The sequence below is a fragment of the Bidens hawaiensis genome, unplaced genomic scaffold, assembly GCF_021521415.1.
Source record: "Bidens hawaiensis isolate Kalapana, Puna unplaced genomic scaffold, B.hawaiensis_p1.1 tig00012729_1, whole genome shotgun sequence".
Classification (NCBI taxonomy): Eukaryota; Viridiplantae; Streptophyta; class Magnoliopsida; order Asterales; family Asteraceae; genus Bidens; species Bidens hawaiensis.
In genome coordinates, this window is record NW_027492054.1 from 501324 (window position 1) to 517586 (window position 16263).

At 35.8% G+C, this 16263-nt stretch overlaps 1 pseudogene; it reads right to left on the reverse strand.

The window, feature by feature from the left end:
- Positions 1-3446: 3446 nt before the first annotated feature.
- LOC143542017 (sulfate transporter 1.3-like) lies at positions 3447-8549 on the reverse strand (annotated as a pseudogene).
- Between the last annotated feature and the right edge of the window lie 7714 nt (positions 8550-16263).

A 16263-nucleotide genomic window follows, 5' to 3' on the forward strand; every position in this document is an offset into this window, starting at 1 on the left:
TTTTAGCATACCTCAAAAGTTAAAAAAACAGTTTTATAAGTTATTACATATTGTGGACCTTTGGTCCACGTCTTCTTCTAATGTGGTTTGCAGATAGGGATGGCAAAAAAACCCAAACCCGATGGGGAAAACCGAAACCCGCCCCGAACGGGGCGGGTTCGGGGACACTTAATCGGGGACGGGTCCGGGTTCGGGTTTTCCCCGTTTAAGTTAATCGGGTTCGGGGCGGGTATGGTATAGCCTGTACCCGCCCCGTATACCCGCCCCGTATACCCGTTTAAAACCCGTTTAATTAAATATAATTTTTATATTTATATATAATATATTATTTATTAAATATAATTTTTATATTCGGGTATGACTTATTATTTACATTAATTTAACTTTATTCATTAATTGTATTAACTTTATTTATATATTAGGTGTCACAACGGAGCTTGATTTGTATCTACAAGAGAAAGTTTGGATAAAAGAAACTGAGATTGACCTTTTAGCTTGGTGGAAAACAAATGGTGTCAAGTACCCAAGGTTGCAAAAGATTGCTCGAGATATATTGGCGATTCCAATATCTACCGTTGCTTCCGAGTCCGCTTTTAGTACAAGTGGTAGATTGGTAAGTCCACATCGTAGCCGTCTTCATCCAAAAACATTGGAAGCGTTAATGTGCGCCCAAAGTTGGTTGTTGAATGAAATCAAAGGTAAACAAACATTTTATTTTTTATTTTTAACTTAGCTACTATATAAACTTTTGACTTTTGTGATATGAATATAGCAACTTGTTCAGAAGAATCCGAGGCATATTGCCAAACTATTGAATATGATTGTGACGATGGTATTGAGGTAATACATATATATATGGTTTATCGTTTACATTTTAATATGGTTTAACATTGATTCTTATATAGTTTCCAATTAATATGTTAATGTTTGATTATCATAGCAATCCGGCGTGACAAGTGTTTGAATGGTTGAATGGGTGCGGTATGGACGTGTAAGAAGGATCAATCATGAAGTTAATTTCCGTTGTGATGGGAGAAATAAACATTTTTATGTATTAATAATGTCTTTTGTATGTGTAATGTGTTTGGATATTGAACTTTTTGTGTATTAATATTGTATTGTAATTTTGTATCATTTTCTTACAATCGGGTTTTAAACGGTGAACCCGACGGTTAAATGGGGATCCCCACGGGGAATTTAGCCCGTTTAAAAACCATTTATGCTAGACGGGTTCCCCGAATACCCGCGGTTTTCCCCGAATCCCCGATGGGGATTCCCCGTTTAGTCCCCGCGGGTTTTTAGACGGTTTTGGTAATGAGTTTTATAAACCGGGGCGGGTATGGGATTGGCATTCCCCGCCCCGAAACCGCCCCGTTGCCATCCCTATTTGCAGATGTAGTTTGCAAACTACTGAAATTTACCTCTTAAAAGCACCTAATTTTCTTTACAGAAGGGTTGACTTCCTGTTATTCACACACGAATCAATGTGGATTGCGTCAAAGGGTTTTGTTAATAAGTGAAGTTTCCCAAGTAAACTTTCGTAGTGAGTTCTTTCTATTAGGAGTTACTCCCCCTTGCTTAATATGAGACAAATTACAAAGTTTTTTTTAAACTATTTTTCCACAATAAGTGAAGTTGTCGCCCTAGCTTGTGTGTTGAGCTCATTTTTAGGGGGGCTTATTATATCCTTACCTTATACATGAACCAATACAATGTGAGATAAGCCAAAAAACAATGAGTGATCGGCCTTTGTTTGCTTGAAACCGAGAAATTGCAAGGAGGTAGTAAATTTTTGGTACCAAACTCTTGATACTTGTTTAAGCCCATAGAGTGAATTTATTTTAGCTTACAAACTCAGTTGTTGTCTCGTTTTCCAAAGCCTTGAGGTATCTTTATGTACAAACTCAAGTAAGTCACCATGCAAGAAAGTGTTATATACATCTAGTTGATGGGTGTGCCACTCCCTTTTGATGCTATGGCTAGCAAACTTCGAACCATGACCAACTTCACAACAGGAGCAAAGGTAATTTTATGACAGTAAACACCTTCTATTTGTGTGAAGCCTTTCGCAACGAGTCACGCTTTGTATCGTTCTATTTCTCCACTTGCACTTTATTTTGTACACCTACTTCGAGTCAATGGCTCGCTTCCCTTTTGGTAATTCTTTTAAATTCCAAGTCTTGTTTTTTTCAAGAACTTGGATTTCGGTCTTCGTATGGGTCTTGAACTGCTTGAGAAAAATATTGTGGCTCATCATTTGAGGTAATGGCCACTAAGAAAACTTAGTGAAAGTTAGTAAAATTATCATAAGAAACAAAATGTGCTATAGAGTGCATCGTTGAGGTTCATGATCGGAGCGAGGGGATGCTTGCTCAAGGTTTATAGATGGGGGCAAATTCACATCATAATCATTGAGATAGGTCGTCTACTTCTAGTTCTTTTGGGTGGTTTAAAGTTTTCAAGGCCAGATGCAACATTCACATTTTCTGGAGTTGGGCTTGTACATCCTCTGCTTGTGAGTTTGGGATGTCCACATTGTTTGTTCTTTCTAGATTTTGCATACGCATATCTTCTGTTTGTGGCCATGGAACATTTTCATTTTCCAAGGACTCATCTTGTTGCATATTGGGTTATTGAATATGTCACCATCCTTTTAAGCTTCACTTGTGGTATTTATAATTGGTTTTGTGGGTTGTGCAATTTGTTTAGTAGGCTCGACTTCATCATCATCCCAATGCTTAGGCCAAACAAAAACTTATTCTTCATTTTTAGGTATATTGACTTTCATGAGAGGGAAAACATCCTCTATAAATTTTATATCTCTTGTTATAGTGATCTTTTGGCGTTGAAGATCATAGATCTTGTTGCCCTTTGTGCCCTACGGATAGCCGAAAAATATTTTGGGCCTCACTCTAACTTCAAACTTATCTCCTTTCGTTTCCGTGCTTTGGTAATACGCGAGACAACCAAAGACCTTAAAGTGTTCATATTCAGCTTTTTTGTTGTATAATAATTCATAAGGTGTTTTGTTGTTGAGCGCATCGGAGGAAGTCGCTTTATGATGTGAGTGGTCGTTAGGACACACTCACCCCAAAACTGGCTTCAAATTCCAAGAGTTGTCGATGTTTTCGTTCCACAACATCATTTTGTTGTGGTGTATGTGGACAAGTTGTCTCTAATATGATCTCCTCCATAGCATAAAATTTGAGCATGTTGTTGAAAGTAAATTCCACCCATTGTCACATCTAATCCTTTTAATATTCTTTTCAAAATGAACTTGCACCATTTTCTGAAAATGAATGAGGCAGGTGCTAGCTTCATACTTATGTTTAAGGAGATAAACCCATGTGGCTTGATTAGAGTCATCGACTATAGTAAGAAAATAGTTGGCTTTTGTGAAAGAAGGTAATCGATATTTGCCCCCATACATCACAATGTATAAGTTCAAAGCAATTACTAGTTTTTGTTGTACTAGTTGAAAAAGGCAGTCTAGAAAATTTCGCATTGTATGAGGATCGACGCAATTCTGGTAGAGGTAACCAATTCACGAACTCCGACGGGTTGTTGAGACTTCTCCGGCAAAATGAGGCGCCATTTGGGCCATGCATATTATATGATAACTACATATTGAGAACATTTATTTGTATATAATTATCACATTACATTTCTAATCATATAAAAAGGCAGAAACAAATATTTATTAATCGGCTATTTCTATATCTATGTTTTGACTTGAATCTTTGAGAATGTGTGACCCTTTTAAATGGCTACATGAATATTTATTGGGCTATTTTTATCAGTTTCTTGTACTTTACACTTTCTGATTAACTCAGACATCTTGGTGGAGCTTTGGTGAGCATGTATGAACCGCATCCGCAACCGTGAGAAAAATCTTGTTTTCGCCAATCAAGTCAGGGAAACCCGACGCGTATAGCTTGTCTAACACTTGTTGGCCAGGATTCGCAAGAACAAGCTGTACGTATTTAAACCAAAATTTTATTATTATAAGTCCTATGTGACTATTAGACTATATGTCCTTGAGTATATTATTGCCCCGTAAAGTTTTACTTACTTGAACATCTCTCTTTTTTAGGCTCCGGTGTAACTCTTCGAAGGCATGGATTCCACTGGTGTCGATGTCAGTAACCGCTGCAGTTAAACAACAAGATATGAGAACTTTAGACAACTTAAATAACATGATTTCGAGATTCTTACGTGACAATTCGACTATCAAGAATTGAATCTTGGGCTGATATGTTGCTTTCAGATTTTCTTCTTCTTCAGTTAACCATCTTAATATCCTGCAATAAAGTACTGGTGTGTGAATATCTGACATGACATGAACTTAACACGAAATTCGTGGGCTTGGGTTAGTGTTGTGTTTAACTCGTGAATTTTTTAATAATTGTTAAAATCATCACAATAATCCAAGTTTGTGAAAAAGATTCACCTTTCTTTGATGTAATTCGAGTTCGAGAAATAAACAGCAGAATCAACGCGAACAATCAAAACACCTGGAATCTTATTCGCTTCCGGATACTGTCCAACATTCCGGTAAACTTCGGTCTTTGGAATCTTTCCAAGAACTGCGGTTCGTGGGCGTGTAACTTGCAGAAGAATCTTAGCAAAAGATATCGCAACCTGAATCAACAAACCGTAAAAATGTTTCCAAACCGAGCTTAAAGATTCAACAAAACAGTTAAAACGGTTTAATTCTTACAGCAATCAGAAGACCCGTCTCAACTGAGTCAAAAACGACACCAAGAAACGCACCCAAACACGCGATAAAATCAAACTTATCAATCTTCCAGATCAAAATTGCAGCATCGATGTCGATTAGCCCAATAACAGCCGATATAATAATCGAAGCTAGGATCGCGTTTGGGGTGTATTTGAAAAGAGGTGTTAAGAATTTGACAGTTAATAATACTACCATGGACATCACAATATTCGAAACTGCGGTCTGGCATCAGGCCATATAGTTAACTGCAGACCGAGAGAACGAACCCGTTGCAACGTAGCATGATGTCATTGAGCCGACAACATTCATCGTCCCGAGTGCTACCATTTCTTTGTTTCCGTCTACTTTGTAATCTTTCATTGATGCAAATGTTCTTCCGATTGCAACGGCTTCCTGACAGATTAAGGAACAAGATTAGATGTCATTTATAGCCGAGTTTATTATCTATTATTCTTATTATTATTTGATATAAGGATAGTTGTTAAAATGTTATCAATATCATTAGTTGGTTAGATTTATCATTATATTTTCCATCGTAAATACTCTAAAATGATATGTCCAAAGTTATTCAATATGCAAAAATATCATTCCACAAAATTGTTTTGTTTCTTTGAACTCTTTCACATGTGAAAAATGATTATCCTTTGGGCAAGAAACTAACCGTTAATGCGATCATGCCTGCCTCGACGCCGATTCTAAATCCTTTAAGTAGATTGTCACCAGAAAAATAGATTTTGTCAAGTGAGGGAGGGTTGATTCTTTCTTCAATCTTTCCTACCTGTCAAAACAAATTAGGGACATTAATTTTTGTTCACAGAGTTGGTGATTTTTGCTTGTAACAAATTATTTTTGTACAATTTGAAAAACTAAATCAAACAGTTTGACCATGAAAGTCAAAACCATGTTCTTACAATTGCAACACCTTCCTTGTTGGCATGGGTGATGTACACGAAGGAAGTCGATAAGATAACGGAGATCAAAGGTGCTATCGCGGGCACCCAAAAGAGTTTCGTGTTCTTCTTCCCCTGTTTCATGTGTATATTTAGAGACTTTGCATGAACGACTTTACTATGTTTAGCTAAATGGATTGTGTTCATGTTAACCCTACTAACTTTGTGTAGTTATTAAAAATGTGTATTCTATAATAAATTAAACTATTCGGGAATCGGGTATTTTTGTGTCAAAAAACTTTCAAGATAAATTGGCAAGGTATAAACATAACCGCTTACAAAAAAATATATATATGTAAATTTAGAATTTGAAAGTATTAAGATGTAAAAAAAATTAAATAATTTTTAGAGTCGTGCTCATGTCAACCTACGAATACACGTGTCATATTCGAGTTCATGGTGTGCCCAACAATATTTTTTGGTTCATCTTGTGTTTGGGTTTGACTAGCTAACCCACCAACACGACCCATTTAGTGGCCCTAATAACCACGATGCCTTACAATGTACTTGGCGACAAGTAAGAAAGCCAAGAAACTTGTTCCGATGACAATTGTCTGCCAGTTCCACTACAAAATGCAACAATTCTATTATTAATACAACCTTCACAAAACTTACATAGACAATGAGATTGAAGAACTCACCCCATGATGAGCGGATTTAAAGACCGACTTCATTACTGATATAACATCGGTCTCCTTCGTGAAATGTTCAGTGCTGATTCCAAGAAAGCCCTTGAGTTGTTGAAGGGAAATGGTGATCGCAGCCCCGCCCATAAAACCGACAACAGCCGCATGCGATAGAAAGTCTATCAAAAAACCCAATCTGATCATTTAAACCATTGTTAGAAACTAGATTAGGCTAGCTTAGAACACAATAGTCAGTAATGTTTATGCTAACTGATCTTATAACTTGTATAAGATTGGTTCATCTCACTGCTAAAGATCCAATATGTAGTGTGTGTACACACCAAAAACCATGACCGGCAAAGAGACAGGTACTTGTAATCCTAGTCATGCATCTGATTGTAAACCTGTGTCTTATACCCTACCTAATACCCGTGAGATATTTATCTGTGGAGTCAGAAGCGGACCTACCCTTTAGAGAGAGAGAGAGGGGGGGGGGACCCACCTTAATTTTATTTTTTAGTGTAATTCGTATGTGAAAAATCCCCGCAAAAAATGGTTTTCAGGTAATATAAAACAAAAGAAAGTATTTTCGGTTACCTAAGAACTCCAAGAGTAGCTTGAGTTATCCCAGCAAAAAATGTAGCTGTAAACATAAGCCTAAGATACTCATCCGTTTCGGTCTTCGGATCATATTCATTCCGAACAAGCGTCCCCAATAACAATGAAACCACGGCCACTGGCCCAATAGCTATATCACGCGAGCTACCCATAAATGCATAGATTAGAGGTGGTACAAAGCTCGAGTCTGCATAAGAGTCGAACGTCGAATTTCATACTCATCATTTCAACCATAAATAAATAAAGAATCACATACAGAACATAATGCACACAATTTGTTCTTGTGTTTGCAGTTGTGTGCACCATTATTAGTCTTAACAAGCAGAGCCGTCTCTAGAGACAGCGAAATGAAGCTAGGGCTTTAAGCCTCCACTTCCTAAGGCGTCCAATTTTAAAACAATATTAATAATTATACATTTGGGATTTGGATGAATGTGTGTGATTTGAGCACCATTTAAACTGAATTAGGTCTAAGGAACTGCAGTACTTCTGTGTTTCAAAAAATGATGACAACATCTTGATTTATTTGGAGAGAAAGCAAGATAACTTCTTTTTACAAAGGCCCCATTTTTAAAAATGATTTTAAGCCTCCGAAGAGGTTGAGTCGTCCCTGCTAACAGACCGAACTACAAACGTATGAAGGAAACACTTACATAATCCATATTGTGGCTTCAGATTTGCAAGTTTTGAATAACCAATATCCTGAAATAATAAAAATATATGTCTTATTAAACAAACAGATAAAGGCACTCAGTAAATTCTCACTCATAAAATAGGGTCTAACGAGGATAAGATGAAGGCGAATCTTTCCTCTATTACAGAAGATAGAAAAGCCGCTTTTAGTTAGAACCCGACTAAAAAAATGGTATAATAAAGTATACAAAGTATTTGAAGTAATACAAAGTACCTGAGGAATACAAAGGCTAGCAATAGTGAGTCCAGCAATAAGATCACCTCTAAACTTCTTGATATTATAGTCTCTTCCCCATTCAAGAATTGGGAAAATCGCTTGTGCACCGAGGATGATCTTTCTTGATTTTGGCTGATCTTTGAAGGACCGCAACGGATCATCAGCAAAAAATGTTTCTTTCACTGTGGTTTTGAATTCCTTCAAGAGATTTGGCTTTGGAGGGGCACCAATCTGGTGAATGTAAGGTACACTCGGTGATTGACCGTCCGGAAGAATCTTCGGGTTCATGTCAAGATCTTTGTCGTCTTGAACAGGCATTTGTTCTGTTTTTTGACGATAAAAATCTGAACAAGTCGTCAAGTTCAAGAAAAACAAAGTATCATAATTTACGTCCTTATATAAATTTGTTAACCACCATGGATGGTTGATGCTTTTAAATTAATTAACAATACACTTTAAAAAAAACCATATAAAAACAATTAAAAAAGTAAATAATAAAGGGTAATATATTACGTTACCATTTACGGAAATCTAGCTCGAATTCCGTCCTTGTTCATGGCACCCACTTGTACCTAAATTGACTTCACTAGCGACGAATAAAATCCAAGCTACGATATTGTGACAAAAAAGGATACAAATTCAAGAGATTTGAAACTGTTAAATGGGTACATATGAGTCATGGGGTTTCTGGTTTCGATTAGATCGGATTGGACTATGTGTGGAAGCAAGAGATTTGGGACCAATGATTTAGAAAATGTCAAATATTGTAGGGACGAAATTAGCGACGATTTTTGATTTTTGGGTCAACGGATTAGATTGATGGAGACTATGGAATTGGAGTGGAAGTAGGGGTGAGCAAAAAACGGTTCGGAACCGTCAGAACCGAAGAACCGGAACAAAACCGGTGCCTCAGAACCGCTAATGTGTGTACTGGTTCGGTTCTCGGTTCTCATAATTTGCATTAAACGGTTTCCGGTTCGGTTCCAGGTAAAACCGGCGGTTCTAGACTTGGAACCGAAGAACCGGAATATTCAAAACGTTTTAAATAAATACCAATCCCCAGAGTAACTTATTAACCGGCATCCATTCAATCATTTTTTAATTCAAATATTCTTTCTTTACGTTCAAGAACTAACAACCATAGTCAATTTTGATTTAAGCTATCAAGGAAATTTAATATAAAATGATATGATCTTCCATTAATCTATCGTTGCTAATGATTTATTTAACTTCAACACTTAGATTTTAATAAAAAATATAACGGATGTCCATGTTCTAATCTAAATTAGTTTTACCGTGAAAGAAGACATACAATTGTATAAACTTGTTTTGCAATTTGCAAAGTTTGCATAACTCATTTGATAAATAAATGATCGAACCGGTTCTAGCCAGAACCGATTAGCGAGAACCGGATTTAGCGGTTCTGAAACCGAACCGGTTTGTTATAATAGGTTCCGGTTCCGGTTCTATTTTTCACTCATTTTCGGTTTCGGTTCGGTTCTCGCAGTTCTGAACCGTTACACAGCCCTAAGTGGAAGTCAGAGACAAAAAGTGCATAACGTGTTTTAAAACTTTAGAAATTGTGGTTTTGATTTGAAATTAATGAAAGTTAAGTATATCTTTATTATTATTATTATTATTATTATTATTATTATTAAAACTACATGTAACATGTATTTGAGTTCAACTTAATGCACTTGACCACTTGTTAAAAATGTATCATGGTTTTATACACAAAGTTTTTGTTGGACCTTCTTGTATGCTAGATTTCGTTATTACGGGCTTGGACTCGGTCAATATAAATTGAATGGTGGTTGTGTGGCCAACTGGCCGATGTGCACATGGAGGATGTGAAGGCTGCCGGTGGTTTTTAGTGTCGAATAAACTTTAGTTTTTTAGATTAGTGTCACTTAAGTTTCTAATTTTTACCCTTTAGCCTTTATATATAATTTAGTTCTTTAAAGCTTTGCCACCTTAATTTTAGGTATTTAACTTTTAGCCCCTTAACTTTGGTAATTAAACTTTTTTTTTCTTTCAGCTTTCGCAACAATAACTGGACAGAAATCATAATAAATTGAAACATTATTGACTCAATTTGAATTAAAATCAACAAACCACAGGGACTAAAATAGCTATTCTTTAGAAAATGTTGTAATGTCAAATTTTGGTTTGCGTCGAAATGGGATTCAGGCCGGTTCGGATTGGAATTCGACTCGGCATGGATTTAGGTCAGAACGGTTTCGGGTCAGAACAAGTTCATGTTGGGACGGGTTTCGTTCGTGGGTTTTGGCTCGACATGGGTTCGAGTCGTGACGACTTTTCGGTCAAATCGAGTTTTGAGTCGAAGCGAGTTTCGTCCCGACATGAAACCCGTGATAACTCGAAACTCGCTCTGACCCGAAACCCATCCTCAACCAAAACATGCACTGATATGAAACATGTCCCGACAAAATACCCGTCACGTCAGCCCGTTGTTATCCTAGAGGCGAACTAATCACCCAACATAGTTATCTCAATTCAAGTACCACCAACATGTATTTTAGTAGAACCATTTGGTGCTATGCGTGAGACCAACAATCCTGTTTTCCATTTTACCATGTCATACTATGAGTTTGTCCTCTTAGGAGCATAGTTCCCATTTCCCAACGTCTCTTTCAGCACCCAAGTGAAATTCCTCCACTACTAGGTAGACATCTCAAACCATGATAAATTCAAACCTACTAAATCCAATCCCAACTTACACTTGATGCCTCTAAGTGCATCGTACAATCCTGCGCATTGACGATTTCATCTCGATAGAGCCAGAGATTATCTGAATTAGAGGAATTGGACCATGCAAAAAAGAATCAACAACAAGCGATTACGCCTAACATATGTGTCCACACCTTGAGTAAGTGAATATGAGGAATAGGAGGTCTGGCATGTCCAAGGTTCTCTTTACACTATTAGTCTCAGTCCAACCCATATGTCTCTTTCTACTTTACGTTACAATCCAAGACACAATAATATAACAACATTGTCTTTAAACTATGATCCCATACGGTCACATACTAAGCAATAAATTCAAATACATGTTTAAACTATGTTCTAACTGTAACACCACAAATTTAAAATAACTCTATTGCAGAAAATAGGTACCAAAATTTTTCTTTTTGACAACCACATCATAACTAGGTTTCATTAAGCAAATACCTACACATTACACTTACAACGTTAGATTTTGTATTGAAAACAATACTTGACCAAGACATCTTATAAAATGGAAGTTTAACTTGAAGATGTGTGTTGAAACTCAATTTCGAGCACTTGATCCTAAACTTCCTTAAAACCATTCAGAAGCTTTCACTTTAATCCAACACAACACCATTAGTAAGTATAACAAGTGTATAAGAACATGTATATGCAATACATGCATGTCTCAATATCAAAACATGAAAACTTACAACTTTTAGCCAAACCAAATTAGTTTAAGTCATCCCATCATAACCTACGATGTTGTCATAGGGGTCAACGTAGAGGTAAGCTAGGATACGCTAACGAGCATAGGATTCAATGTAGATAAGTGAGATTTCACCATAGGACTCCATGATCAGCATAGCGAACAACAAAATCGGACTAGCTACTTTGTTTGCAACTCAGATACCCATTTTTTGTTTTAAACATACCCATTCGATTCTAGGCTTCTCGCTCATAACAATTGAAGGTTAACATGCAATTCAAATCACAATCCAAATTAATCATCAACTTATTGTTACAACATGATATCTTAAATTGGAATAGACACAAGCGGATCAAAATAATATACAACTACCATGCTACCTAGTTTATTACCCACAAGTTAACAAATATTTATCACCTACAACCTGGTCATTTCTTTCTTTTTAACTAGATTATCAGTTAACTATATGTTATTGAGCCAAATGAATTTGATTGGGCTTAATTAAATTGAATTGTGCTTTTCTTTTTGGGTTGGGCCTACTTACAGTAATATTGAGCTATTGTTGAGACAAGTCCAACGTTCCATCAGTGAACTAGTAGAGAGTAGAGACTACTAGAGAGCCACTAGTTTAATAGTTAGTTTACTTTAAAAACATTAATATTATAGTATTTTAAGACTTCTAGAAGATAGAGATCTTACCATTGAACTTGAATGTTCATTTTCGATCCATTGATGTATAATTTAACTAGGTCATAAACGTTCGATCACACGTACTAAATCATTGTGATGTGTGTGACGTGTTTTAAGAATAATCAATTCAACTTGAAATACTTTATTGACACACTTATATGATATGTGCATGGATTATCTCTTGCAACATAAGTTTTTCATAGACATGAATCCATATCAAAAAGCTCATGTACCTCGCCAATGCCCAACTTACTAAACGATGCATGTGAATCGTTGTTTACATGAACTGTTCATATGAGATTCAAGAAATTATGGTAAAGGGATACTGACCCACGACCAACATTAACATGCATTGAAACGATTTTTTTTATATATCAAATTCAGTCGCATATTATAATGCATGCTTCCATGGATTCCATAATCATTATATAAATATCAACAACCTTGTAATGCCCTTTAAACACAATCGAAGTATTAATTAGAAAAGAATCCTCTAGAGGTGATCTCTAGATCTTTAACAATTGACTACGACTTGTTACTAAATTAATATACGAACTTTGATTAAGTATACACGTGCAAACTTACCTCCAATTAGTGACAAATCTTGAACCCGAGCTACAAAGTTAGATCAAAACTCAAATACTAATAAGGTGATGTCGAATGTTGAGAAATAAAAATAATCATAATCTTATTCATCTCACAAAGAGGTCATATATAGTTACCAGTCCAACGATATGGATATCCATTAATAACCATCCATTTCAAAATTCACTTTTTGTGTCACTATGATAGTGATATGATATTCAAATATTGGCACATATTTCAGTCGATTATAACAAGTCGTTACAGACAAAGCTTTAGAGAAAGTTAAAACGAGACATACTATCGAAGTTTTTGCAAATGAACTTTCACAAAAATAATAAATAACATATTAATTAATTATTTGTTAACAAGCATCCATAATCCACTTATGTAGGAGTTCAGGGCATTAAGATAGGAAAAGGTTGCACTATCCAAAAAGTTAAAAGATATACTTGAAGAGATTTGAGTCCACACATGCAATATATGATTATATTCCATTAGGTTAGGTTGCCAAATTGCCCACTACCCCATATGCTAACTACATATTGCATTGGTGCACTTTATTTAGTTGTTGACCTGTCACATTCTTGTATTGCACAATGACATCATGTTCTAAAGGAACATTTCATTTTGGTATATTTGTCTCCAATACTATTCATTTAAACAAAAACAATAAGTGTTTATCCAAAGGAATCGTCCATAAAATAATATAAAGAAAACCTTTAAACTGAATTACTAGAAACGAAATGAAAGCCGTAAATTACAATATTTTTTACAACTGAATTAAATACAATATAAGAACGAGTAGAACAAGGTGAGAATTGATTCGTGTTCAACGTCACGAGTCACTTAAATTACAATATTTGTTACCCACTCGTTCAGAAAACTCTGCCATTACAACTCTGGTGGGGTGGTCAGTGAGGTTTTCTCAACAGGTTTCCTTCATGGGGTGGTCAGGGGTCGAGTCCTCTGTCCTTAGAGGAGAAAATTTGCTAAAAGTACATTTCATTGACAACTGTGTATTTGATGTAAAAATAAGTTCAGGAATCTCCAATCGATCACTACATTTAATTTTATGTTGGAAAAGAAAAGGGGTTCCAGAAATAAATATCTGCTTGCTGTATAAGCTGAGTTTCTGCCAAGTGCCAAGCAATTACAATGGTGCTTGTAGATAGTCAACGGCTGTTGTTCTTACAATGGTCAAGTTGTCAACATCTGGGACAATGAAATCAAGTATAGCTTTAAATGAACAAGACTTGTACAGAAGACCTTAGAGGATTGTCTATTTCGTTTAATTTATTGGTGGTACTGGTACCCTTTATGAATATATACGATCCTCTAGTATATATTGGACGTTGACACATACACAATTATTGAACAAGTAATTATGTGTCTCAACGGGACATTCCAATGGTAAAGTGTTATACCACCCAAACTAGCGGTTGTTGGTTCAAATGCACTCCATCCTGTGAAGTGCGTGTGTGGTACTTTTAGGAATTTAATAGATGTTGAGTAGAGACGTAGAGCATGGGTATGTTTGCCGGGTAAAAAAAATACAAAAAGTAGTTATGCAATGCATGTCAATATTTAAAACTGGGGGTGTAAACGAGCGGAGCGGAGCCCAAGCTCGACTAGACTAGAGCTCGGCTCATTTTGACTTATGAAAGTTTGAGCTCTAACTCGGCTCGTTTTGAACTCCTTTTTTAAAGTTCATGCTCGGCTCGTGAGTTGTTTCAAGCTTGAGTTCAGCTTGGACTTGTTTATTATTTATTAATCAATTTATATACATTTTGCATAGTTTTATATATTTTAAAATTTTAATTTTTATCTAATGTATATTATTTAGCTACTTTTATCATACTTTTATCAAATAAATATATATTTAATATATTAAACAAAAATTATATGAATAACAAGCTCTTTTAGGCTCACGAGCCAGCTCGAGCTCAATATTGAATCTCAAGCTCTGACTCATTTATTAAACAAACTTATTGTAAGACTCGAGTTTTTTTAAGCTCAACCCAATTCAAGATTTTAACAAACAGGTTTTGAGTAGCTCACAAGTTGGGTGGAAACCTGGCATTAGTTACCGCATTATCCGTCACAAATCGATTGCAAATAGGTTACTAATTTTGCGAATGTTAAGAGTTTGGTTGCAATGGTTCGTTATGTTTTTTTCGTCCTAAATCAGTCGCTAAGATTTTGTTTTTCGTCGCAGCTGCCCTTTCCTATTAGTGGAGGCCTCAATTAAAAGAAACCAGAATAATATAAAGCTAGTCATTGGACATGGACCACCCACACACAAGAGAGCAACAAACAGCGACTCCAACTACCTACAAGAAATCAATGATGTTGGCGCAAACACGTTGATCGTGCAAATAAAAACAAAACTAAAATACACCAAAAAAACTTCATCACCTTCACTTTAAGTCTTTAACCATCAAAAGTGCCCTTTTGGTTGTTTAGATCGACTTATCCAAAATCGGCCCCATTCGAGTCTACCACATTTTGTGGTGGAAAAGAAACGATGTGCAAGTTTAAATTAAGGACCAGTTTCGATCGGATAGGATATGCGGCATTATGTGCGGGAGGACCTCTTAGTAATAAAAACAACACATTGAATATGACCAAATCAGCATCTTGCTTAAACACACAAGAAATTGTTCCCTGGGGCAGTAAGAATACAAGATTTTTGTCCAAGTTGTGCTATAGGAAGCAACGTTGAGCTGTCCTCATCAAGCATATTAATTATAAGGTAGTGCATATATATTGTGGAAATAGCTGACCGATGCATGATGAAATTGCCAGAAATCTCTTTTTTTAGTCTGAACGACGTTTGAATCCAACTAGTGGTGCTTTACCCAAGCTTAAACCCGAGAATATTGCACGTGAGTAGAATTCGAACCCGCGATGTCAGGCAAACAAACCCTTAGGTGAACTTGATGTAAAACTTACCACCCGACCAAAGTGGTGATAACATGCCAGGAATCTCTTCATCATGAAAGTTAACTAATATTATTTATGTAACATCTTGAAGAATCAAATTAGCCAACAAGATTCATTGCAAAATTGTGAACTAGTCTCGGTCACTAGCAAATTAATAATATCTTTAAGTACATTATATATTTATCTTCAAGGGTGGTCTAGTGATAGATATCTTCAAGGGTATACAACGACTGTGCGTGTGTGAGTATGAAAACAGTACTATACATATATATATATATAGAGGAGGGTTAACGTACAATAATAAGTTATCGAATATTAGGTACGCGAGACCCTGCACCACCAGATCCTAATTGCAATTAAAACTACGCGGTGGCATAATTGTAATTAAATCAAAAAAATACTTCTCGCACAACAGATCGTCATTTGTTGTAAGCCTTCAACCATAATCAAATCATCCACAAAACTAAAGCATAATCAAAATCGATAAACCCATTATCGCCATAATTTAATAATCTTCAAATTGATCAAAAATTGTTGATTTAATCAATAGAATTGATGTGTAGGAGGCTTTAGAATCATCAATCGATTATGAAATTGCATAATAATACACTTAATTGAGCTATAATTAGGGTTCATGTTTAAACGTTCTGCACAAAAACTTTAAACGTTCTGGACTTTTTGTACAAAACTTTTAAACTTTTTGTACAGAACTTCTAAATTTTTTGTCTAAAACTTCTAAAGTAAAAAAATTTAGACCAAAA